Here is a 27,533-nt window from a genome sequence, read left to right as displayed (position 1 = left end):
CTCTTGCAGAACCTGAGTGATTTTCATCTGGATCTTAGTCCTCTCAAAGAGTTTCATCAAACTTCTTGATTTGCTCTTTGCTGTGTTTGTGTTCGCTTCTTGTAGAGAATACAAAGGCATCACCACACAGTTTCCTGTCATGGTGTGGAAAATAAAACAGTAACAGCCTCTTTCAGTTGTCCTTTCAGGTTGAATACAGTTGTATTTACTTCTCTGGACTCTACCGAATGAAATGGGACTTGGACAGATGCAGGCAACCTTGTGGGCCACTTTTCCTTGGCCCAATTCTTTGTCACGTTTGGAGTCCTAATCTTCTATTGCATGATATTTTACCTTGGCTATATACAGAATGGCAGCAATTTCCCAATGATCGATTACATTTTCACTTTCTGTGCTGTCTTTTTGTGGCTAGTCAGTATGGCTGCCTGGGCAAAAGCCCTAGTGGACATCATTCCTCAAATATTTAGCTGTTGCAGTAAACATCTATTTTTGGGTATAGAACAATAATTGATTATAGCAGTTTGTTTCAATATTTTGCTCTCAACATTCCTCCCAACTTTTCAAAATTATGCTGCTATTGTTGTTCAGTGGCTAAGTCATGTATGATTCTTGTGACCCCATGGACCACAGTACAACTGGTCTCCTGTCCTCCACTGACTGCTGGAATTTGCCCAAATCCATTACCCCTGCATCACTGATGCTATCTAACCATCTCATCCTCTGCTGTCTAACCATCTCGTCCTTTTGCCTTCAATCTTTCCCCACCATCAAGATCTTTTCCAATGTGTCCTCTCTTCTCATTTGGTGGCCAAAGTATTTGAACTTCAGCTTCAGTAACTGTCCTTCCAAAGAACAGTCTGGGTTGATTTCCTTTAGTATTAACTGATTTGATCTCCTTGCAATCCAAGCAACTCTCAAAAGTCTTCTCCAACACCACAATTCAAAAGCATCATTTAAAAATTATGAAGGACCCCAAAAGAGATTTCGTTTGTATGGATCATATCTATTGATATTTACTGTATTAAACATTAAAATAGATGCATGGTAGAATATTCACTGAAAAAAATAATACTATTGAACTTATTAGATATCAACATAAATGAAATACTTTTCGTGAAACCACTATATTTTTTAACAAAGAAAAATAACAAAGAAAAGAGTGACATTGTTTAATATTTTTGCTAAAATGTTCAATATCTGGCAAATAATTTTGGCTTAGTCGTCTCCTGAGAAGATGTGGAATGACCCCCAGGGATCCATGGATCACATTTTAAGAAATATTGAGCTATAGATTATTGAGCTATAGATTGAGCTAAATATTGAGTTATAGGAGTACATAGCAAGAAACAGGTAGCATTCAGCCATATTCAGCTATTTAGGAGCAAAATATTAACATTACAGTCTGTATTGGGACACACTGAGTAGGTTCACAGGCATTAAGATTATGGCCTGGTAATCTTCTGAAGTGTATTGACTTGTTCTTCTGCATTTCTTCCCTATTCTGAAAATCCAAACCATCTGTAGACATTGTCAGTATATGTCTTCTCTTTATATTTTGGTGGAAATTAAACAGACTCTGTTTCTAAGGGGACTTCTTTGATCTTTCAATTTTCTCTCAACAAAATAATAATAATCATACATAGAAATTATCATTTTTCATCATCACCATTATCACCATCATTATCCCAAGTCCTTGGGAAGGACTTAATGGGTAGATTAAAAATGCCAGATTGAGACTAAACATCTAGAACATTGTGCAACCAACCATAATGCAGGTTATTATTATTATTATTATTATTATTATTATTATTATTATTATTATTGTTGTTGTTGTTGTTTTCACATTTACATATCTCATTCTCATCTTTAACAACACTGTGGCATCATTGTTACATATACAAATCTCCATATATTTATATTCATTTATATACATTTATATACATTTTTCTTATCTCTACTATTCTTATTCCTACTATTCAACCATTCATACCAATTATCCCATACCACATAATACTCTGATTCTTCTTTGCCTTTTAGTTCTAGAGTGAGTTTGTCCATCTCAGCCATAATACAAGTAATTCTTGCCTTATGACTAGTCAGTTAGTGATGGTTTGAAGTTACAACATGCAACATAGCTGAAAAGGGGGAGTTAACAGTCGAGTTCTGAAGCGCCTGCCAACATAAAATAGGTGCATTTGTGGCTGTTTGCAATGCCTCAGGGTTGTGTGACTGTGTTTTATGACAGTTTTGCTGAAAATGGAAAGTTATTTCTGGTTTTCAGCAAGATCAGGGCATAGTGAACAATGGGTTCATTTAACAACCGTGATGTTCATGTTATGACTGCCACATTCAATTAACAATGGCCATCACAAAAATATTGGGAAAAAAGGATTGTAAAATCAAGCATCAAAACATACAACTGTAACGAGTGGACTCCATTGTGGTCATATATTTCAAGGCTACCTGTTATTTCCATTCTCAAACATTTAGGTTCTGTCATGAGCAGTGGGGAAAAAAATGACACATTATTTGGGTCACTCTTTGAAACATCTGAAATATTCAACTAAAATATATACTGAATTATTGTAGAAAACTTAACTCCTCTTTTACAGATTAATATGTAGAAGATTTATATCACACTCATTTCCAGTAAGATATGATCAAAATTGCAACTTAAATTTAGCATTTTCCAAACAAATAAAGCTGTTTCTTATATATTGGATATATCAGCAAACATATACTTACATACACTGTGGTTATTGCAGAAAAATCAGAAAAACAAAATCTTTAGGCCTTTGTCGAATGTCTCATAATTATCTTAATGTTATTAATATGACACTGCCAATATTAGCTTAGTAAACTGACACTGTTCTTTCTCACAGTTAAATGATATTTCATAATATTCCCCTTATTTGTTTATAAAATGAAAGCTTTTCCTTCTTGCTCTTCCCTGTCCCTGAAAATCTTTACTTTTTTTGCTACAGCAATGTAGAACTTGAATACTAAATGGCTCCCTGGTTTAAGATTTGATGTTCCCTAGCTGAGAGGCAAAAACAATATTGCTACATTTATCTTTTTATGAAATGCATTACACAAAGTATAATTTGTGTCTCTATAATAATCTACTGTTTTCAATTAGAAATTAAGCCAGTTGCTATAAAGGTCTGAGGGAAATATAGCAACTCTTTTGTCTTTTTTTTTTTTTTTTGCTTTTATTTTCTTCCCTGAGAATGAAGGAAAACTGAATTGTATTAAACTGACAGCATAAGGCAGCTTTGCCGAGTTTGTATTCTGTTTACTGTAAATCAACTTCAGAAGCGCAACCTATGGTGGTGAGGCAAAGAAATGAGATTAGCAAGGAGAGAAAATAGAAACTAATTGTGTTAATGGAAGTTGATGAACCTCTTTCTTCATGCCCCCGGAAGGTCCTGGATCGAGTCACATCAACAGAAATCACTAGGATTTTTGTTCAGGCATCTTCCCTTTGCAAGGGCAGCTCAGCATTTCAGACAGACTTTAATCCACATGAATCAATGTAATCAATTGGAATGATTTGGATCGCCACAACTGTGTGGCCTTCCCGCACCAGAACCTCTTAAAGGAAAACCATGTATTTGGAGTTGCATACCCACTCTGCTTTTTCTTTGAACTGTTCTTATTAACTGCATTTTCAGGAGAACAGTCACTACCAACTGGGAGCCAGGAGGCAGGCATGGTCGACAGTCAGAATTTTCAATTAAGAAAGACAACATAAGGGAAACATACTGGAAAACAAATTAATTCCATGTTTTCCCACAGAACAGTTAAACTATCTCTTTTAAAAAGGTACATGTACATCTCTAAAATTAGCACAGGACCCCGCCCCCCGCAAGGCTGTCTGCTTTTTCCACTTCTCTTCTCCCTATATACCAATGACTGCATCTCAAACAATCCATCTGTTAAAATAGTGAAGTTTGCAGATGACACAACAGTGATTGTTCTCATTCAAGACAACAACGAATCCGCATACAGACAGGAGGTTGTACAACTTGCCTCATGGTGTAACTGGAACAATCTGGAACTGAACATACTCAAAACCATAGAAATGGTGGTAGACTTTAGAAGAAACCCTCCCATACTACCACTTCTTACAATACTAGACAACACAGTATCAACAGCAGAGACCTTCAAATTTCTAGGTTCCATTATATCACATGACCTAAAATGGACACAAAAACATCATCAAAAACGTCATCAAAAAAGCACAACAAAGAATGTTCTTTCTGCGCCAACTCAGAAAGCTCAAATTGCCCGAGGAGCTGCTAATACAGTTCTATAGAGGAATTATTGAGTCTGTCATCTGTACCTCTATAACTATCTGGTTTGGTTCTGCAACCCAACAAGACAGACACAGACTTCAGAGAGTAATTAGGGCTGCAGAAAAAACAATTACTACCAACCTGCCTTCAATCGAGGACCTGTATACTGCACAAGTCAAAAAGAGTGCTGTGAAAATATTTACAGACCCCTCACATCCCAGACATAAACTGTTTGAACTCCTTCCCTCAAAATGACGCTACAGACCACTGTACACCAGAACAACTAGACACAAGAACAGTTTTTTCCCGAATGCCATCACTCTGCTAAACAAATAAGTCCATCAACACTGTCCAACTATTTACAAAGTCTGTATTCCTATTACTATTAATCTTGTCATCACTCCTTATCACCCATCCCTCCCACTTGTGACTGTATGGCTGTAACTTTGTTGCTTGTATCCTTACGACTTATATGGACTGTTTCCTAGTATGATTTGATTGCTTATTGTACCCTATGACTATTATTAAGTGTTGTACCTTATGATCTTTGACTCTTGGTGAATGTATCTTTTCTTTTATGAATACAGAGAGCATTTGCACCAAGAAAAATTCCTTGTGTGTTCAATCACACTTGGCCAATAAAAGAATTCCAATTTTAATTCTAGTTGACTAACTTCTGATCGATAGGTTTCCAAAAACTGAATAATTTGTCTAGATAGCATATCATTTCAATTGAATAAAAATAAAACTAGCATGATGATGAAACAAAATTTTCCCCATCTTTCCAGCCTCCAATATTTCACCAAGGACGGTAGAATAAGTGTGTCAACTTATACAACCTTTCCTTATTTAGCGACCCCAATCTATTTCTTAAATCTATATACAGTATGTAAAAATGAAATACCATTCATGCATCACCACAAAGTCTCCAGAACCGTAAAGCCTATAAACTTGAAATTTGGCACCTATGTTCCTCTTGGCTTCTAGGTGCTCGCTAAGAAAGGATTTTTCGAAATGACCATCAGAGCATCAGTATTTCGTATATTATTATTAACACGCTCTGATGCTAAGGAGTTCTACTCCCCCTCCCCACCTGAAAGGAAATCAGTTCCAAATGCAAAACATAAGCAAAGGAGTTTCAGTTTTAGTTCCCCAGCACCAAGCAGTTTTAGGTATAGAACAGTTAAGCTAAGCCATGCCCAGGCTCCTTGCTGTCTTCTTCTTGCTCACACAGCAAATACTCTTTAAATTTCCAAACAGCTCTCAACTCTCTCACACGTTGACAGGACGCTAGCCAGATGAATACCGATGGATGCTGGTAGGCAGAGGCAGAATTTTTTCCCCTTATTTTCCTCCCCCAAAACTAAGCCCAACTGTTATGTCCTGAGGACTCAAGGAGTTCTCACTCAGGTCCACTCACTTGTGTGGGCGTTATTTCCCCCATTCCCATTGGTCAGTTCTCCCCAGCAGCCAGCTATAAAAGCAGGCTGCGGGGTCCAACTGGCTGCTGATTGCTGCGAGCCAGTTCCAGGCTTGGCAAGCACGGTCAGCCCTTTATTTGTAAATAAAGTACTGTTGCACTCATGCTCTGGTTCAGCCTCTCATTGCTCAAACTTAACACTGGCGACGAGGGTGGGATGGCTACCAGAAGCACCTTGCAACCGCTGAGTCACTAGCCACCGATCTACAGCCCAGAGAGAGCGATCGGCTGGCAACAAGGGAAACGCTGATCTGCAGCCTAGAGAGAGGGGTCAGCTAGCGAAACGAGCGATCAAAAGAGCAAACGCAGATCCGCAGCCAGAGAAAGCGGTCTGAGTCAAATAGTTAGAAGCGCTGTGTAGCCGCTTGTTAGCCTCGCTACGGGAAAGTGAAGCGCTGCGAGCCGCAGCCGCTCTGCACTTGGCGCGAAATTCAAACGGGTGTCATTTGAATTTCGGGCCAGTAGGAATCACAGCACAGCGCTGTAGAGAGTCACTAACGCCCACTTTTTTGGCGCGAATCAAGACACTCCAACGGCTAGCAGCCAACGTGGTAACCCAGAGAGAGAGAAAGAGAGGGTAGCAAAAAACCTCTCCAGAGCTGATATCACTTGTAACTCACGAGCGTCGTAGTCCCAGAGAGATTTCTCCCGCAGGTAGCCCAGCCGTTCCAGCACCATGAGTTCCAATCCAGTATTCCCGGCGTTAAACCAGACGAGGAGAAGTGGGAATCGTATAAGAACCGCTTTCAATCATTACATCGATGCGGTCGGCCTGTCGGATGCGGGAGAGCATCGGAAAAATCCTATTTCCTAATCTACTGCGGAGCCACCGCTTTTACGATACCGCTGCAGCACTCGTGGCGCCGAGAGAATTAAAAACGTTCCGTGGTCCGAGCTGCTTGAGATCCTCACAAACCACTACGCTCCCAGACCTTCACAAATCGCCAGGAGGTTCACGTTCCGAATGAGGAAGCAATCAAGTAAGGAGACCATCAACCAATATATGGCCGCCTCAGAACAGCAGCCCTGCACTGCGGGTTTGGAACATACCTGGAGGACATGCTCCTCGATCAATTGGTTTGTGGGGTCAAGGATCTCAACCTACAGAGGCGACTGCTAGCTAAAAAAGACCTCAACCTCGCGCAAGCGGTAGAGGAGGCCCTAGCAGCCGAGCTAGCTACGAACTCAGCCACCGAAATTCAGGGCCCAAGCGCCAAGCTAGCAGCGTTCCCAGTCCATTCCGAAGAGGTGGAAGCGGAGGAAGGCCACAGCGAGAGAACGATGTCCATCGCCTCACCAATGACAGACGGTCGCAGGTAGGGGCCAAACAAGAATACACCGGTCCACCCAAGCACATCACCCTGTGCCTAGCCTGTGGGGATCACATCAAAGGGCCACCTGCAAGTTTAAAAGAGCCGTTTGCAACAACTGCCATAAGAGGGGGCACATTGCGAGAGTCTGCCAAGCCCCCAAAGCGCTGCACAAAGACCCCGTCCTCGCACTCGGGACCACAGAGGCAAGTATTAAACTGTCGCACGCACCGCCTTGCCAGGCGCACTTGCCACTCTGTTAGTAAAATTTCTCTCTCCGTTTCCCTAGAAGGTAAACCGTGCCACATGGAGGTTGACACAGGGTCAGCGCTCTCAATAATCTCGTGGAACACCCTCAAGAGACTCCACCCCAGCCTATCTACTACCCGGCTTCAGAGATGCCAGTTCGGTCTGAAGGACTACCAGGGAAGGCCATTCCCGTGATCGGCAGAGGCAAGTTCTTTGTCAGTTTTAGAGCTTTTAAAGGCCACCTACCTCTAGTGGTAGTTAACGGCAATCTACCCACCTTATTGGGGCTCGATTGGTTTCCCCACCTCGGCCTAGGGTTAACAGGAGTCCATGCTGTCTCAACCTCAGACACTGACTCCTTATTCGCTGACTACGCAGATGTATTCAGCGAGGAGCTGGGGTGTTATAATGGAACCCCCATCTCGCTCACCGCTGACCCCCAGGCGGCCCCAATCAGATTAAAACCACGTAGAGTTCCATTTGCTATTCGACCAAAACTAGACGCTGAATTAGATAAACTACTAAAACAAGGGGTCATTGAGCCAACAGATTTCGCCAAGTGGGAGACGCCCATTGTCACACCCTAAAAAAGATGGTAGCCTGAGAATTTGCTCGGACTACAAGACAACAATCAATAAATATTTACAAGTTAGCGCCTATCCCGTGCCCGTCATTCAGCATTTATTGCATACATTCGAACCGGGCAGTATTTTTGCTAAATTGGACATGTCTCAAGCATATCAACAGTTCCCTGTTGATAACCAAACAGCGTGAACTTCAGACCATTGTCACTCACAGGGTGCCTTCCGATGCAAGCGTCTCCAATTTGGCGTAAGTGTTGCCCGGGCATTTTTCAATCCCTTATGGAGCGGATTTTACAGGGCCTCCCTGGTGTAGTACCCTACTTCGACGACATTTTGGTCTCGGCCAGGGACAGACCCCAACTCTTCCAGAGAGTGCGAGCAGTGTTAGAGAGGTTCAGACAGCATGGCCTCAAGTTAAAAAAAGAAAAATGCGCCATTGCCACTAGACAGGTGGACTTTCTGGGTTATAAAATTGACGCCTCTGGCATTCACCCCCTGGAGTCCAAGGTCAGGGCGATCCACGAAGCCCCCACACCGACCTCCAAAACGGAGCTACAAGCTTTCTTGGGACTCCTAAACTTTTATGCCTCCTTTTGCCCCATAAAGCCTCAATAGCCGAACCCCTACACCGATTACTAGACAAAAGTCACCGTGGCACTGGGGGCACAAAGAAGACCAGGCGTTTAACGCCGTCAAATCACTACTTACGCCAGAGGCAGTGCTCATCCAATTCGACCTCAACCTTCCTTTAGTACTGGCAGCAGACGATCCCTTTTGGAATTGGGGCGGTCCTTAGTCACCGACTCGCCAATGGCGCCGAGGCCCCCATCGCCTTTTTCTCCAGGACGCCTCGGCCACGGAGCGAAATTACAGCCAAATAGACAAGGAAGCCCTAGCAGCTGTTGCAGCCGTGAAAAAGTTTCACGAATTCCTTTTGGCCACTTCTTGAACTGGTCACCGACCATAAACCCCTCCTGGGCTTACTGGCCGGCGACAAACAGACACCTCAAGTCCTCTCCCCTCGGATGACACGGTGGACGCTTTTTCTCGCGGCCTACTCATACAAACTTATCCACCGCCCGGGCAAAAACTCTATCCCACGCTGACGCACTCAGTCGCTGCCCTTACCCGCTCCGGCTGAAGACCCAGCTCCTGTCAATGCCATTTTTGAAATCACCCAGTTGGACCTGCCCATCACCGCCCTTGACATCGCCGCCAAAACCAAGGCAGACCAAACGCTCGCCCAGGTGCTCGACTGGGTGAGGAGGGGGTGGCCGGGAGGCAATGTTGATAACAAATTCGCACCCTTTAAGACTCGCATGCAGGAGCTGTCCAGTTTGCAGGGTTGTCTACTGTGGGGCACTCGGTGATCATTCCGACCTCGCTGCACTACCCGAGTCCTGGAGGCGTTGCACGAGGACACCCCGGCATTGTGAGAATGAAGGCGTTGCACGCAGCTACGTGTGGTGGCCAGGTCTAGACGAGGACATTGTCAATTGGGTAAGTTCCTGCAGCATTTGCCAGGAATCCCGTCCTGCTCCCCCATCGCCACCCCTACCAGATGGGAGAGCGCCAGCGCCCTTGGTCTAGAATCCATATCGATCTGGCCGGCCCGTGCATGGAAAGATGTTCCTAGTGGTCGTGGACGCTTATTCCAAGTGGATAGACGTAGCGCAGCTATCCACGACAACCACACTAGCAATCACCAACGTGTTAACGCGCCTGTTCGTTACCCATGGACTACCCGACTCCTTGGTCTCCGATAATGGCCCACAGTTCGCATCAGTAGAATTCAGCCGTTTTGCAGCCAACCTAGGCATCCGCCACATTTTAACAGCCCCATTTCACCCTGCGAGTAATGGGTTGGCTGAAAGGGCCGCAGGACCACCAAAGAGGCCTCGCTAGGTTTGGCAGAGATGACTGGCACCACAAACTCTCACGGTTCCTGATGAGCCAGCACTCAACCCCTGTGCAGTCACCAATAAGTCCCCAGCGGAACTTCTGATGGGCGGCGCCTGAGGACTGTATTGGATAGACTGCACCCACAATACTGCCCTGACTCTCCCTCGCTTCCACTTCGGGGGTTAGACATTTTATGTTACAGGAGCCGATATTCGCAAGGAATTTCGCTGGGGACCCACTTTGATTCGGGCGGTCACCGCCGCCACCGGGCCGAGATCATATAGAGTCAGGCTGGGGGATGGTCGCGTCTGGAGGAGACACATAGACCAACTCAGAAGGCGCCTCAGCAACCTCGCAAACAAGGATCCAGAGTCTCCAGTCGAAGGGGAATCGTCCCATCCGCCACCCAGCCACATCGCACCCAGTGACCAGTCTACGCCAGCAGTCGCCCGGTCAGCCCAAACCCGGACAACAGCGCCCAGAGAGTTGATCAACCGGATCCAACCCACGAGAGTTTGACTCAGAAACCAACCCGTGGTTCCCGAGGATGCCCAGTCCAGAGAGGGTGTTGGCGACACTATGCCAGCTCAACCGTCACAGACTGATACCGAACAGTCAGACAATGTTCCCGAGTTGCGCCGCTCCGGCGCCAACACAAACCCCCATCTACCTCAAGGACTATGCGTGTTCGCATCTGGGGGAAGGGTGTTATGTCCTGAGGACTCAAGGAGTTCTCACTCAGGTCCACTCACTTGTGTGGGGCGTTATTTCCCCATTCCCATTGGTCAGTTCTCCCCAGCAGCCAGCTATAAAAGCAGGCTGCGGGGTCCAACTGGCTGCTGATTGCTGCGAGCCAGTTCCAGGCTTGGCAAGCACGGTCAGCCCTTTATTTGTAAATAAAGTACTGTTGCACTCATGCTCTGGTTCAGCCTCTCATTGCTCAAACTTAACACCAACCACATAGTTTCATAGCAGAGAGAGAGAAAGAGAGAGGAAGACAGAGACAAACAGACAGACAGACAGAGACTGCCATCTCATTTAGATAAAGTTTTCTCATTATACTAATTCTGGTATGTTGAGATGTTCTCAGGAGCATAAAATGTGGACATAAGTGCATGCATTGGTTGAAAAATAATTTTGTTTTATTACCATCATATTTTTGAGTAGTTGATAAATAAAAGAGCCACTAAATGAGGAGTGGCTGTAACTTTCTCATATTCATGTGTGTAACATGAATCATCATCATCATTTTAGCCATCATCTATCCACTGCAGAATGAAGGCCTTTTTGCATGTTTCCATGAATTTTTATGGGTTTCTTATATTCTTACCTATTTAGCACATTCGTAGGCAGCTACGAAAAGAAATGAAGAAAGGCTACAAAATCCTATATTTCCTTAAATATTGCTGAAAACTGCACCTGGAATACATTCCTATGGCCACAGTATAATTCCCAGTGTCTCTAGAGTGCCTTAAATTCCTACTCGATAGTCATGTATGATGGGAAATAATATTCTTAGAGCCCTTTGCTTACCTACATGAAGCTAAAAACATAGTTTACATTTAAAGTAAAGGGAAAAAATGGTTCTCAGACAAACTGTGCTTAAGTTGTAACTCAGCCAAGCATTATGAGCTAGAGAAATCCATACTTAAGAAATATAAACTTGTCAGACAATATAAAGATAGTAATTTACAAGAATAAGTAGCAAGTACTATGCTTGATAAATAGGGACAGTTAGAAGCTTGGAAAAGTACAGTTCATCTTTATCAGTTTTAAAAGTCCATTCTATACTGTTTCAGCTTCAATCTTAAAAACTAGCTGTACAAAGTAGTGCTATCTTTACACCCATTTTTCTGCATTGTTCAGTTCATTACATCCAGTATTTTTCCTAAAACAGATTTTTAATGTTTCGAACTAAAATGTGTATTTTTAAAGTATGTTCAGGACAGTTTAATGAATATTAGTTTTATTAATTGTGTTCTTTAAGAAAACCTGCATCACAACATTCAGAAAAATACAAAACCCAAAAGCTAAGTATGTTCTAATTCATTTGGGAATTGCAGATAGGGATGATTTGATTTAAATCATGGACCAAAAGAAAACCTGGAACATTCCCATCTGGAGACAGAGTTTTTTTTAAATAGGAAACTGGAGTTAAAAATGAAGACCATAGTACTTGTGCAAGAAAAGAGAAACAGAAAAAGTGCCATAACATATACCTATGTGGAAGCATCCTGGAATATAATGGCATATGGATTGTGCAGTTACCTATACAACTGTTATGTTGATTCACAGATTCTTTGAGTGTTATTTTCCTCATTCAATAACCTTATTATCATTCATGGAACATTCATGGAGTTATGAGCACTGTCATTCATTTCCTAGATTCAGTACTTACACTAGAAGAGATGGGGAATGAACTGACAACAGTTGCTTGCAAAGAATGTTCCAGATGCCCAGAGAATTCTCACATGTTGTAGCACTGAAGATGTTACCTAGTTGAGTAATGAAATGTCTTGCAAGAAAACAACCAAACTCAGAGAGCACCAAGGATCCATAATTTCAACCCTTAGCTGCAAATATTCTCCTTTATCAATTCTACACAATAGTTACTTTCTCAAAGAGTTGCATTGTACTTGTCATCAGGGTTGCCTCATTTCAGGATCCAGAGCAGAAGGGCTGGTCTGATAGTGATGAATATACTTACAACAGAGCTGGAAGAGAAACAAGAAAGAGCAGCCTTCATAGTATAGGAAATTTATCTGAAACACAAGTTGTCTTTCCTTAGGTATCAATTCATAAATGTTATTGGAATGAGAACAAATTGGAAAGTGATATAATCATTTTATGACCTTGCTAAAAGAAATAATTATTAATATTTTACATTTATATCCCGCCTTTTCATCAAGACATCTTGAGTCAACTCAAATTAGTTGGGGATTGGCCTCCATTTTATCTCTACAACAGCAATCTGTGATAGATAACACTGAAAGGGAGTGACTGGCTCAAAGCCATGGATTTCCATGTCTGAAGGTGGACTTGAATCGGCACTTCAGCCACTGTACCATGTTGGATCTCAATTTGTCAATGGTTTCTGTTGCTTTGGTGGTGGTATCTTGTGCTGAGTTGAGGAGAAAAGTAAAACAGCTGACTAGGCTTAAGTCACTTGTGGGGAGGAGTGGCTGAAGAGAGATCCTCCCTATTTATCTGCTATATATCTAGTAGATATAGAAAATGATTTAAACTGGTGTGATTCCTTTCAAGAGGTGAGCAACGATAAAGATATCACTCTGATAATCTCATTGAGTACATTGTACACCACCCAGAGCCCATCTCTGAGGGAGAGGGTTTATTAAGAAATAGTAAAAATAAATAAATTGTGTTGGTTCTGGTACCTTGTGCCTGCCACTTGCAGCTTCCCTGTTATGGAGCATCCTTCCCTGGAAATTAAATTAACCTCATTTTTGGTGTTCTGGAAAAGTGGTAGGATTCATTTTTTTTTACTACCAGTTGTGTAGGCATGGCTAGGTGGGCATGGCCAGTGGTCATGTGACTGGATAGGTGTGGCTAGGGGGTGATTTTTTCGCCCTTATGCAGCAACCCCACCCCACCCCAGTTTTTACCTACTGGGCCTCAGGAAAGCCTCCTTGGAGCAAAAACGGGGAAAGGGGGGGTGCAGCACCCCCGTGTCCCATTTTCTGCCTACTGGGTCACAGGGAAGCCTCCTGGGCACTGAAAAAAGAAGCATTTTGAAGCCTTCTGAGGTAAGTACAACAGCAAGGAGGGAAATCAGCTGTGCTGCACGATTTAGATAAGCTAGAAAGCAAGAAATCTGATGATTTCCTGATTTCTAGCTAATCTAAATTGCGTGGCACAGCTCATTGTTGCCCAGCTGATCATTGGAAATACCGGTTTGGCTGGCTGAACTGGTAGCAATTTTTACTATCGGTTTGCGTGAACCGGGCCGAACTGGTAGACTACCACCACTGTTCTGGAACCTGTTAAAAGGGGGAGTTGCTCTGGACAGTCTTTGAGGAATGGCTCATCACCATCATACTTACTATTTTAATAGTTGCTTGTTTATTAGCTTTTAGAATTTTAGTCTGTTTTTAGGTTATAAACTACTGGAAGTCATTTTGATTGAATGTGGTAAGGAATGAACACATTACATAAATAATTATCAAATGGAGTGAATTTTGGGATTTTTTTTAAAACAAAAGATGTAGAAACTTTTTTCTTTTTTCTTTTCATTTTTCCCAGCAGGTATCTGGGGGCTGCTCTGACTGTAACAAAACATTATAGGTGAATGCTAAATCAGAATTATGAACATGAAGCAATGAAGCTGAATCTTCTACTGAGAGAGGCTGTTGATTTGGAAGTGGAACCTTCAAAAGAGTTTTGAAACTGAGGAATGATATGAAGCTGACCCTGAGATGGAATGATTTGCTGTCTGGAGCCATTTCAGGGAGGGAGTTGATACAAGTCAAACCCATTGTTAACAAGCAAGGGGGAAAAAACATGAAAATGAAGCCATGGAATTTTACCACTGGCACCCTACCATTTCTCTTGACTGATGTCCCTATTTTAGGCTGCAAGAAAAGGACAACATTCCCTCTGCTTCAGAAAAGAACAGCAATGAGAAATGATAGTGTCTGGCAAGAAAATGATTGAAATACTACCACAGCTTTTAAACTATTAGTTGCTCTATCTTTATATTAAATGCCAGAGCCTTGTTTTTATCTTTCCCTGACAATCGGTTTGCCATAATTCAGTTTTTTGCCAGACCCATATAAACACTGTTTGTGTACCAAGATGCAGCTTGTCTAGTGTCTAACTGTGACTTCTATACTTATATATTGCTGTTATTGTTGTGTGCTGATGATCAAAGGGATTGCATAAAAGTGAAAAAACAAAAACAAAATAGAGAATAGAGTTCTCAGGAACACAGAACTGTACTGTACTTGTGACTGGTTATAGGTTGAGATTGCAAATGTTAAGATGGCTTTTCTTCACCTTTCAACCAGTGAATGTATAGGCCTGGTGGCTGAGTTTGATTTTAATTGTTTAGTTCACCTGAGGGTAGTAGTTATTCTAGGGCAGAGATAGGCAACTATGGCCTGTATATCTCCCCCTGTGAACTTCAACTCCCAGAATTCCTAAGCCAGCATGTTGAAGTTTACAGATCTTTAAAGGGGTCATAGTTGCCCATCCCTGTTCTAGGGGATGAGATCAGGCTCTGTACCCACACAGTTCACTCATCCAATTTGTTGCCAGTGGTTTATGCCTCCCAGTATCTGACGTCTGAGGCAGCAGCCACACCCTGTCTAATGAGAGGAATGTTCCAGTTTCTTGGAATGGAATTCCAATAGTGCTGAAAAGGCCAATTTGAAAACAAAATATTACATAATCTTAATAAAGAGGTACCTGTAGCTATACTTATGAACATAGGCAGCATCGAAAGGAATGTTGGAATTAATAGTGATGTGAATCCAGCTGCATTCTGCCTCTAAACATCATGGTGGAACGTTTTTGAATAATAGGACCTTAAAGAGGGCATGCATAAATGCACTAGCGTGCCCACTGTGCCTGTCTTACTGTCCCCATTTATCTGTCTTTACTCCCTTTGTTCTTGGTTATGTTCATACTTATACTTGTTATCTTGTTCATGTTTGACAAACAAACAATAAATAGTTTATTCCAGAATCTTGGAGCTTTGATCACTGTCAATGTTATGGTAGAACATAGCTGTTTATAGCAGAATTTCCGATTCTTACCTGCAGCAGCAAAACACACACACACACACAAATACACACACAAACACAAACACACATTTCGAAAAACCTTATACTTTTTTTACTCTACTGAAATTTGTATAAATTAATTCCATATATCATTAAATTTATCCATACCAATCTTGCTCATTCATTGCAAGTAAAATCAAGTCTTCAAACTATTGCGTAAATTTGGCCATGCATTTATTTATCCACAGTTGCAATATCAGTCTTTTAGTTATAATGAGGGCACAGATAATCCATTTATATGGAGCAGTTGTCAAGTTTTATAGTGCAAGCCACATTTATATAGTCCACTACTTTCTCCCAAAACTTAAAAAAAAAATAGGACATGGTAAAAACATACATCTTAAGAAAGCATTTTCTTTCTTACATTTTCAAACAGTTCTGCCCTAGCCAACTCTTTTCTATAAAAATGTAAGAGTCCAATAAATTCTAAATATTATTTTTTTTTGTTTTATAAGTTGTACTACAAGGTCCATTGACTCCCTTGCTATGGAAGTTCAGGTATTCTCCCATTGTTTAAGCTGTATCTCTAATTCTTTATTCCATCACCTCTAAGCTTTTGTATCTCAAATTGGTTTATTGATTAGAAATACCTATAAAAGGTAATATGAATATATATTTTCTCCCAATTTTTCTCCCAATTTTTGACATTGGATTTTCCCATAAAATCAATTTAGCATGAGAAAATGTTTTTTTTTAATGCATTGCATTCCATAGCTTTCCAACTGATATAATTGTTTCCAGAGATACTAGAATTCTATTATATGTAGATCTTAATATTGTCTATCCAAATAGGTTATTTCAAGGTTTAACATTTTTTTTGTGGGGGGGGGAGCAGAGGGGATCTACTCAATCTTCTCCTAATCTGTATTATGAACTTTTGAAACTTGTTTGAAACCTTTAGACAAAGAGTGGTAGTGGTAAAGAAACAGCTTTTTTCTTTTTCACCGGTTCCATTTTGCAAGTGCTATGAAGTTGGCGAGCAGAGGAAAAGTTATATCGTGCATTCTAAATGGTGTGATGCTAAGCAAACCCAGGAATGTCAGTAATAATGGGGCCCAATGTCCCTTCCAGCGGATACATCAGGATTTTATTGTGCAAGCATTAATTTCTACTATTAAAATGGGAGAGTGGTGTGGTTCTCAAAGAAGTTGCTCTGCTTTCTTTCAAGCAAAACTGGCAGGTAGCGCTAATAGTTCTGTTTCTTCTTTGGCCACCCCAAATCTTTGCATGTTTTCAGCTCCGTTTCTTCAACCGTCTCTGTGTGTGTTCAGAGATCCACCCAAGCAGGGAAATGCAGAATTAAGACCCTGTAATTATCTTAGGTAAAGTGCTTTCATTTATCCAAATTGCCTTCCAGAAATGTTAGAGCATTTACAGTATTATTTAATAAGGTATTAATTGACTTTTGCACATTTATTTTAAATGTCAAAGACAACAATGTAGGTCAGAGGAAAAAATGGGAGGGGGGATAGAGGGGAAAGCCAATTCATATGCCATGCATGTGTTTCTACTCTATTGGGTAGGGTTGCTTTGCTTTGCAACTACACGGATTTTGGGGGGCAGATCAGAGAAGGTAGGAAAAGAGAATGTCAACAGTTGGGAAAATTAGGGAAGGATAATCCAGGATGGACAGAATCCAGAATTGTGTATGCCCCAGCAAACTTGACAAATCTTGTAATCAGAATAAATGGCAAAAATTATGCAATTTTGCCTAATGCACTTATTACCATTGCAAACATTTGAAGCTTGAAGAATGTTGACATCTGTTCAAAAAGAAGAGATGACAACAATATGTAACATGCAGGAAAAATGAATGTTTGCAGAAGCAAAGAGAGGCAAGAGATGGTCATAAGTAAGGACCCTGAGTGAGTTCCAATAAAACCACCAAATGGCTAGCCTCACCTGTTATGTTTTTTTCCCCTCAAGCTCTTCTTCTAAATGCTTATTTAACACTTGGTAAGGATTGGGAGTCAGGATTTATTTCTGGGAGGGGGGGTGGGGGGAGGAACAAACCTAAATATAAATTTCTTCTTTTAAAAAGGATAAAGGATTCAAGATTTTACGGATGTTCCTGTACTGAGACCCATATCAGAATGCAAATGAAGTCATGTAATTTGTAAATTTCTTATTTATTCTTTTGTCATTTAGGGTTAAGGACAGGGCTGACCCTACTTTTAGCGTAATTAATTTGCCTGAGGGACAAATGGTTAGTTTCCTGAGCCCTTGATATTACTTGTTATTTTTAAAAAAACAACAACAGTGTATTTCATGCAGCTTACTGTTTTCACCTGCTCTTCTGTTAAGTCACTGTTAACTGTTAAGTTAAGTCACAATTCAGTTGTCCATTTTGCTTCTTAATATGGAATGGGGAATATTTTATTTTTTGCATCTTAGAAGAAAATTTTACTCCTGGTCATCACCCTTCTTAGCCTGGACCTCTGTTTTATGAGCTAAAATTGCTTTGAAACAGAACTGGATTTGTAGGTAGGTACAAATTAGGTAGTTGTAAAAAAAATGGCTTCCATGTTGTTTCAGTATAACAAAGAAATAATAGCAACTATCCTGACACTTTGCTTTTCCTTCTGTAGCACATGGCTTTAATACGAGCACTCCTTCTTAACATTTAAAATAACTTTGATAGCCAAATAATCCCTTCGTCATTTAAATATAACAAGATTTTACTGGTAAGTACAAGGGCTCGGAATGGAGTGCTTTTCATTCACATTATAAACAGTTATGGTGGATTTGTAAACCTGCTGTCATATTGTTCACTTTTGATATTAATCAGTAGGTTTATGAAGGTATGATAGACCACAGAAATGAACAGCAAAGAAGTTACAAATGTGGCCTCTATAAAAGAAGCAGCAACTATAATCTTGTGATACTTTTTTTTTGAACATTTCCATGGACTTCCTCCCTCTCTCCCTCCCTTCCTCCCTCCCTCCCTAATTATTAGATTCTCCTTTTAACATAATATTGAAGCTGTGCCCTTACAGAGAACCTCAGAATCAATGAGAGTGGTTTGGCCTGCAAGCAGTTTATAAAATATGAGTCATCTGTCCACATTCTTTGGCCATGTTTTGGCCATTCCACTTTTGCTCTTTTGACTGCCAAAAATCCCTTAATTTCAAGCCAGCAAACAAATAAAAAAGAAGTTGAGTTTTAAAAAAATATGTAAATGAAAGTCTGAAATTTCTATGCAGCTCACCATAGTTCTATAGAACTTTTAGTCATTTTAAACATTTCTTTCATTTGTTTTTTAGAGCTTTATTTTATTTTGGCTATAAAGGTAACTTTGTGAGGTGCTTATCTGACCAGAAATGATTCTAACATAATTGCTACCTAACTTACTACAGAAAGCTCCATAATAGCCTTAATTTAATCAGTCTACATTATTTATGAAATATTATGGAGGCAACTTTTTTGTAAAAAACAACAACAACCACACACCCCAGAAGTCTATTACCAACTCACAGATGTTCAAAACATTTCTCTAACATTATTTATGTATAACCACCTTCCAGCTCCTGGGAATCCTTGTAATATTTTGATACTTCAGTTCCCAATATGTGACTAGAAAACTGAGTAGAAACTCTGGCAGCTGCAATGCCAACACATCTCAACAGTCCTATGCTAAAGTAAGTGGCATACTAGCCTTTAACAGATGGTTAAAGGGTAGTATACCACTTACCTTAGTATATATCAGGCTAAGCTGAAGAATGACTGGAACAACTCACCCAAACTTCAGTTCTTTATTTGCTGACAGATGAGAGACAGAAATTTGCCAGATTAAACCCTTAATATTCCCTGCCTATGGATATATCTGGGAGATTCTAGGGAACATCTATTTTTTCTCCGTTTCTCCGTCTGCTATCCAGTTCTAGGCTGCGCTGTGCTGTCTCTTGTCACCCTTCTCTTTCTGTGTTCCCGCCTTCCTAGGAAACTGCTGTTTCATTATAGTCCATTAATCCAGCTTTCCCTTCGTGGACACTATGTATCACTGTCCTGCTACTTAACAGAATTCTTGACTGAATTGTCAGAACAGGTTGTGCAGTAAGTGTTGCAGACCCCCTAGCCTTGCAGTACTCAATAATCTCTTTAGGATTGGTTCAAAGTCCATCAAGGCCTGGATGACTATGGGTATGTTCCAGTGTCAACTATGGTTAGAAGGTCAACCCATAATATGGTTCCATGTTCAATTTCAGAGGTGGTATTCAGCAGGTTCTGACCAGTTCTCAAGAACCGGTAACAGAAATTTTGATAGTTCAGAGAATCAGCAAATACCACCTCTGACTGGAGATTTTACAATATCCTTCACCTGCCACGCCCACCAAGCCACGCCCACAGAACCAATACTAAAAAAGTTTGAATCCCACCACTGGTTCAATTTGGTATGTTCATGTTGGTCCATTATCATGGATGGATCAATGTCGGATTAAATTTGATTTGATCTGTTAAATTTATGGCTTCCACTGTAATAAAACAGGTCTCACAAAAACATGATTGAATCCAGTTGGGTTCCCATGAGACTCAAAAACAGTTTAGTGCTGTTTCATCTGTCAAAACCTGGATTGGTACCTGGAATGGAAAATTCATAATTTTTACTAAGTGCCGCCTCCTCCTCCTCCTCCTCCTCCTCCTCCTCCTCCTCCTCCTCCAAACTGCTTCAAAGCAGGCTTTGGGTAAATGGATGAATTGCAGGAGCAGCAAGAACAGAGTCTGGGTGAAAGAAGATCTAAGCTATCTCTGATCAGACCTATCATATTAGGTCTATGCTGTGATATGTGCAGCAAAGAAGTAGGTTGTTTTCCCACATGTACGAATTCCCAAGCTTATAACCTGTTGACTTTTTTCAAATTGTGAGGACGCTGACTCGTCATCCGCACTTCCTGTTCCAAAGTGCTATTACAGAACCTTCAGGGGAAATCTGGCAGCATTTTTTATGGTTCTTTTAGGCTTAAAAATCTCAGTTGGGTGACTCTGGATTCCTTCTTCAATGTACAGCCAACTACAAGAGTATCTTGTAAATCTTCATAAACAATTAGATTGTGACACCTGAGGCTGTTTGGGACAGCACAGGACATTCCCCTTGTCCTGTAGATCTTGACTAGTCTTGCTTGTAATATATGTCCTATTGAAGTCATAAATGCCTCTCAGAAAATAAAGAATGCTCCTTTTTTTAAGGAAGGCAAGCATTGGATCTCTTCTTAAGAAATTTGCCCTGGATTATCAGAGATGAGCAATTATAGGCAAAATATTGAAGAGAACTCTTTTTCCATATGAACTCAATTGTCTAAGAGATACATGCACCTTTGGGCACCTCCATATTTATTAAGATAACTTGATTCCTAAAATTGTGGTGATTTCATCTAATAGAGAAACTTTCTCTGGTCTACCTGAAAGTCCTGGGAATGCATTCCTTGAAAAATTGAGGAATCTATTTTATTTGCTTTTAATAAAACTATGGATTTCAGTGTCTTATATGAGGTTAAAATGCATTTTTCTTGCAGTTGTTTTACTATTGATTTTGACTGGTAATTATAATGTTTAGCTTTTCTTGTTTGTTTTACTTGTTATTTCAACTCGAGCTAATGTCTCAGTTTTTAATTTACTTTATACTGTATTTTTATTGTAAATAAAATTAAGTCAAGTAAAATAATCCTATAAATAAGGGAGAAAGGATCCTGGATTGGGCTTTTCCAATAAAGAAAATGTAGTAATGGAATTGTGCAGGTAGATTTGGCTCCAATTCTCATTTTATTTCATCTCATTTTATTATACATAGTGGAAATGGGTTTTCTACCTCCCCTCTTGTATTCTCAACTTCTTCCTGCTAATTAAGCACCATTGTATGTAAATGAGAGAAAATATGGGGAACTGTGATTCAATGCAAAGGATCCTAGTATTTGCCATGGAAGCAAAACAATTGTAAGCATGAGGCATATTGTGACATTGTGGGAACATTGCACAGACACTTGGCATATTCTTTCTTTAGATCATTGCCAACAATTGCATATTTGTTAAAGCAATAAATGTTATATATTATATGATTGGATTAATTTGAAAGGCCTAACTGACAAAAATTCTAGGGAGAGTACAATATAATTGAAAAACATTGCAAATAACGCAGGATCAATCACAATATGGCAGAGAATACAGGAAGGAAGGAAGGGAGGAAAGAAAGAAAGAAGGGAGGGAGAGAAGGAGAGAAGGAGGAAGCTCCTTCTCACTTTCAGGAAAGCATTAAAAATTGTTGAGAACAATTCAAAAATTGTCTTGGACCAAGACAATTTTTAATGCTTTCCTGAAGGTGGGAAGGGATAGTGGGAAATAGATCTCAGGGGTATCCTATTTTAGGGCAGGATTAGTGGCATGGAAGGCACACACCTATAGGAGTCCACAAAATGGCACTATATTGATGACTTTTGGTGGCTTTTGGCTGTCCTGCCTCAAGTACCACATTGTCTTGGGTCAATGTTGGCTTCCTTCTTTCAATACATGCCATTTTCTTCTCTGTTTCTCTCCATCTTCCCTTCTCCCATCCCTGAAAATCAACCTTTTCCAAATTCTGGTATAAATTAAGCCATTGGATTAATTCACATTTCTGTGAAGCCCATTTTACAGTGGACTGATTTCTTTCTTTTTCTCTCCCCCTCCCCACCCCCACTAAAAGAAACCTTAAACAGGAATAGATTTTTTAAATTATATGTTTTAAACATGAATGTTCATGTAAGATGAAAGGGTTATTGCCATCTAGTTGTTGAAATCCAATTCCCATCATCCTGTCTATTGGCTATAATGGCAGTGGGCAGATGGGAGTTGGAATCAAAAAGGGTTAAACATTTCTCTCACTATCTATATATGCCTACAGAATAGACAGTACATTATTCACTTAGCATTCCCCCACCTAAAATCTGGAGCGCAAGAACCTAAATAATAACTCCTTGCAGTAATGTATATAAATTTAAATAAATCTTAAATAACCCACAAAAATATAATATGGATGGACTGGGATTTACTTGGAAGGACAAGTTAAGGGGGGGGAGGGGGGGAAAACACAAGCAAAGGCAAACAAAACCATACCAGGAACTCTCTCCAGTAGAGACAGATTATATTAGTGCAGTTTTGCAATTTAATAATACACATGTTTTTAATTTAGTTTTTGAATGGACTTCACTTAATTCTTATCATGAAAAAGTTTCTAGAAATGAGCGTAATAACTAATACTTTGTTCCTCTGAAAACATCAAAGTTCCAATATTTTCAGGAAACATATGTGATCCACTTTAGAGAGCTTTGTGCTGGCATCAACAGACTCTCTCAAAAATCCAAATAAAATAGTTTGAAGATAACTCAGTGTATATGAGGCGGCTTTGCTACAGGTAAATAGAAAGATTATAGGCATCTTCAAAGATGACCAAAATCCTAACTGAAACACAATGCAGAAGCATTTTGGTTCAAATTTAGTCATGTTTAGAGAGGACATATTAAAGTTAGTGAGTCAAATCCTTTGGACTCTAACTTTGCGTCTGTGAACTGTTATAATATTATAATGCAATACTGACTTTATTTTTTTTTTTTAAACATAATGTATTGCAATTAAATTGCAATAAATTTGCATGCTGCTCAGAGTTGCTTGGTAAAGAGAAGGGAAGCATGCAAATTTAATAAATACATAAATATTTGTAATTTATTGAATAAATTAATGTTTATGTTAGCATGACCACAGTGATCAGTCTCTTCAGAATTTATCTTCCTTCCTTTTTTCCCTGACTTCCTTCAAAAAGAGAATCTGCTGACATTCAAAAAAGCTGTTAAGTAGTTGGTTTTAAAATAGATGTAATTTTTTTCATTATCTATCCACTAGCTTGATACCCATGCTTCACTATGAAACTATGTGGTTGGGCTTAGTCTTTGGGGAGGAAAATAAGGGGAGAAAATTCTTTCTTTGCCTGCCAGCTTCAATTGGTATTCATCTGGCTAGCATCCTGTCAGTATATGAGAGAATTGAAGGCTGTTTGGAAACTGAAAGAGTATTTGCTAAGTGAGCAAGAAGGAGACAGCAAGGAACCTGGCCATGGCTTAGCTCAACTGTTCTGTACTAAAGCTGCTTGGTGCTGTGAAACTAAAACTGAAATGGAAACTCCGCTGCTTGTATTTTGCATTTGGAGCAGATTTCTTTTCAGGTGGGGAGGGACAGTAGAACTCCTTATCATTAGAGCGTGTTAATAATAATATACAAAATGTTAATGCTCTGATAGTCATTTCAAAAAAAATCCTTTCTTAGTGAGCACCTAGAAGCCAAGAGGAACATATGTGCCAGATTTCAATTTTGTAGGCTTTATGTTTCTGGAGATTTTATGATGATGAGTGAGTGGTATTTTTATATATAATATGTGTGTGTGTGTTTTCTGAATATATATATTCAGAAACCCAGTTCTATATATTATATATTATATATTATATATATATCAGACGAAATGTGTGTGTATATATATATATATATGTAGTCTGAAAAGGGGGTGTCAGGTTGAGTTGCTGAGAGTGGAATATATATATATATATATATATATATATATATATATATATATTATATATTATATATTATATATTAGCTATATATATAAAATGTGTGTGTGTGTGTGTGTGTCAAATTTCTGAGCACAACCAAGCCCCACCTGAACAGAACACGCCTCCAACCAATCAGAACACGGCTAACCCCCAACCAATCAGAACACAGCCAAACCCCTACCAATGAGAACACACCCCCACCCAATCAGAACACAGCCAAGCCCCACCCAATCAAGTCCCACCCCACTAGCAGTTAAAAGGAAGAAGCAGCTGCAATCTCACATCAGTCTGAGAAGCAAGAGCCCAAGACAGAAGCCTGAAGATGATGAATGAGACTTCATCGAAACGCTGCCTCAGATACTTCGAATCTTACGCGGAGAAAACCCGAACAACCAAAGATCCATATATATATATACTCAATTCATGTTTATCTTCCTACACCATTTTTCTATCTCTTTTTCTATATGACATCCTCATTTATTGTGGCCTAATCCATCCTCAACTGAATTAAAACCAAGTTGTTATACTTTCAGTTTTACTATGTTTTCTACTGACATTTTCAGCAACTGTAGCATTTCAAATAGTAACATGTATTTTATAATTGAAAGAGACAATTTGGTATAGTTAAAGCATCAAGGTAGAAATCAGGAGACTGTGGAGTTCTAGTCTTGTTTTGGGCATGCAGCTAGTTGTTCTTTTTATCCCAGAGTGCAGGATTATGGTTTTAAATTATAAGATTATTAAAGATAAGATTATATATATTCCTTTTTAGTCAAATGAAAGAATGCATATATGTAAACGTGCCACAGAGTCATGCTGAAATTGTGCTGGGTTGTCCAGGAAACATTTTTTCCCGAGCAACTTGGAGACTCATTTTTAAACACACCAGTCTTCAAAACAACGTCTAGAACCGATGTCCTGAGGCAGTCTCTAGAAATTCATGCTTACATTGTTGCTTGAGGAATACACATTTCAGAACATTTTTTTTTTCAAAAAGAAACTCCGTCATCTCTTGTTTTAAAAAAAATGCATGAAAGAGCCATTTTGACTGACAATATAAAACATCTTCATGCCCAAACATAGATAGTGATGATTTGTCCTAAGGCATTATTATTCTTATTAGCATCTCTTGGCAGCTTGCCAGCCAATTAGCAGTTCCTATTTTCACTTCCTTTTCAGTCCTTCCTACCTCCTCCTTCCCTTCCAACTTCTTATTAATTTGATACCATTGCTGAATAAATAGTTCACAGTATATAGTTCAACCAAATGACTGCTTCCTCTCATCTTTATGCTTGAGATTGCCGTCAATCAGCATTATGCTGACTGTGCTTGTGTGGTTAATTCGATTTTCTGGTTCTGACCTGAGGAAGTCACTATTCCCTCAGATTCACTTTATTTTGAACTGGAGTGGATGCTCCTTTTATAACCTGACAGATTTGTGTTCATCCATGGTATAATATACACAGATGCTACCTTTAAAAAATTTAACATTCAAATCGTGGTTATTTTTTTAACGGAACTGTAAATGCAGCCTGATTTTATACTTTGGAGAATGAAATGGGACATTATGCTCATGCAGTTTTTTTTTTTTTTGCTCCTCAAAACATTACTGCTTCAAATGTAGACTTCTGTAATCAATACTCTTTAGTGATTGGCTACAGAGTTTAAATTTTCTCCTGTAATATTCTGAGTAACTTGGCCATTCTACATAGCTGTGCTACAGGTATCATGGCTTTACATCTGTGAGCAAAGAAAAGAGACTTTCTTACAATATTTTATACCTCTACTTATTTTAAAAGTTCACGGTTGATAAAAAATAATGACATTTCCATTCTATTCAGGGGTTACAGAAGGGGAATCCACTTTTTAAAGGACAGATTTATCTCAGTATCTCATAGTCTTAAAATTTGTACAGTTTTATCATGAAACCAACCAGCAAAAAGGCAATAAACTGGTAAGAAACAAGAACATCATAAAATGGGAGCCGTCATCTAAAACTAATTATTGACTCTTAAAAATGAATTATTAATCCCATGCAGCATTCAAGTGCATCATCATTTCTAGTTTTAGCCGGCAGTAGAAAATCACAGTGTCCAGAGGAAAAAAAAAATTATCTAGCAAAGTTATACAACCTTTTTGTTTGTTTTAAGTAGAGAAGAGGAGTTCTCTGGGGTTTAAAGATAATCTTTGGAAAGCTCAAGCCAGTGAGGTCATATAACAACCTCACAACAACAGCAACAACATTATGTCATCATGAGTTATGATCTCTGGGATATATGGATCACTACCTGGAAGACAGTTCTCAGTTCCTTCTTGAGAAAGAAAAAACAAGGTTGACTAAATGGGAATTTTTTAAATTCCTAGTAAATGACTTTAAAAAAAATATGATGGATATTTGTTTTTCTGCCCTGGGCAATGTTGGATTTCCCCACCCCAGCTTTCCTTTCTATGTTTTTCTTTTATCTCCTTTTTATTTTCTAGGTCCCTAGAGGTTTATCTTTACTAGCTTTGTGTATTACTACATGGAACAATTAACCCAAGTGTTCTGAACTTAGCTACTTCTACCTGAGGGCTCAGTGCTTTCTCAGCCTTACTCTGTCTTCTCCCATGGCCTCTATGTCTCTTCCTGGGCTCTCTTATGGTCAAGAAAAAGCAGCCAAAGAATCTATATGAGTGGGCTGGACAGAGAGAAGGGAAAGACTTATCTGATTCTTTTTTTCTTCCTTTAATAATGATTGCTGAGTTGAGATTCCTCAGGCTGTGCCTAATGAGCCAAACACAGAGATAACACTAAGCCAGTAACACAGCCAAGGAAAGAGACATGCATAAGAAGCCATGTGTGATACATAACAGGGCTTGTCAAAGCTTTGATTTGGGGATTCTGTTTGAAGGGGGTTCAATCAAATCTCTAAACTGACATGGCAAACTGAATTAACTAGTTGATTTAAATAATTAAATGAGATGCCTCTCAATCAAGTTGGACAAAGTAGACTTCAGTGAAGACATAAGGGGGGAAAACAGTTGAATTGATTTGGAGATCCAAATTCAATTGGGTGTTCAGATATTAGTTTGTTCAAACCATATCTTCCTAGTACATATCCCATCTCAAAGCTGGCTGAGTATGGAGCCAGGATTGCCTATGTCAATTTATCTTTAAGCCAACCATCTTCTTAGCATCTCTTTATCCACTCTGAGCTTAAAGTGTAGTATGGCTGCTTGCTTATGATCAAAATGGAGAATAAGGACATCTTCATTTTGCATATCCCGTACCTGCTTTAGATTAATTACAAGGCATTAAGCATCAGCAGGTGAACAGGCAAAACAGTTTTGTAACATTGT

General features: G+C 39.7%; 1 pseudogene; it reads left to right on the top strand.

Annotated features, from left to right (window-relative positions):
• Positions 1 to 26,683, top strand: LOC148127993 (synaptophysin-like protein 1 pseudogene; annotated as a pseudogene).
• The last annotated feature ends 850 nt before the right edge of the window (positions 26,684 to 27,533 follow it).

This window comes from Pseudonaja textilis, chromosome 1, assembly GCF_049901715.1.
Source record: "Pseudonaja textilis isolate UNSWEBS1 chromosome 1, rPseTex1.2, whole genome shotgun sequence".
NCBI classification, from domain to species: domain Eukaryota; kingdom Metazoa; phylum Chordata; class Lepidosauria; order Squamata; family Elapidae; genus Pseudonaja; species Pseudonaja textilis.
The sequence above is the reverse complement of the archived record's forward strand: the minus strand, read 5'-3'. Positions and strand labels throughout refer to the sequence as shown.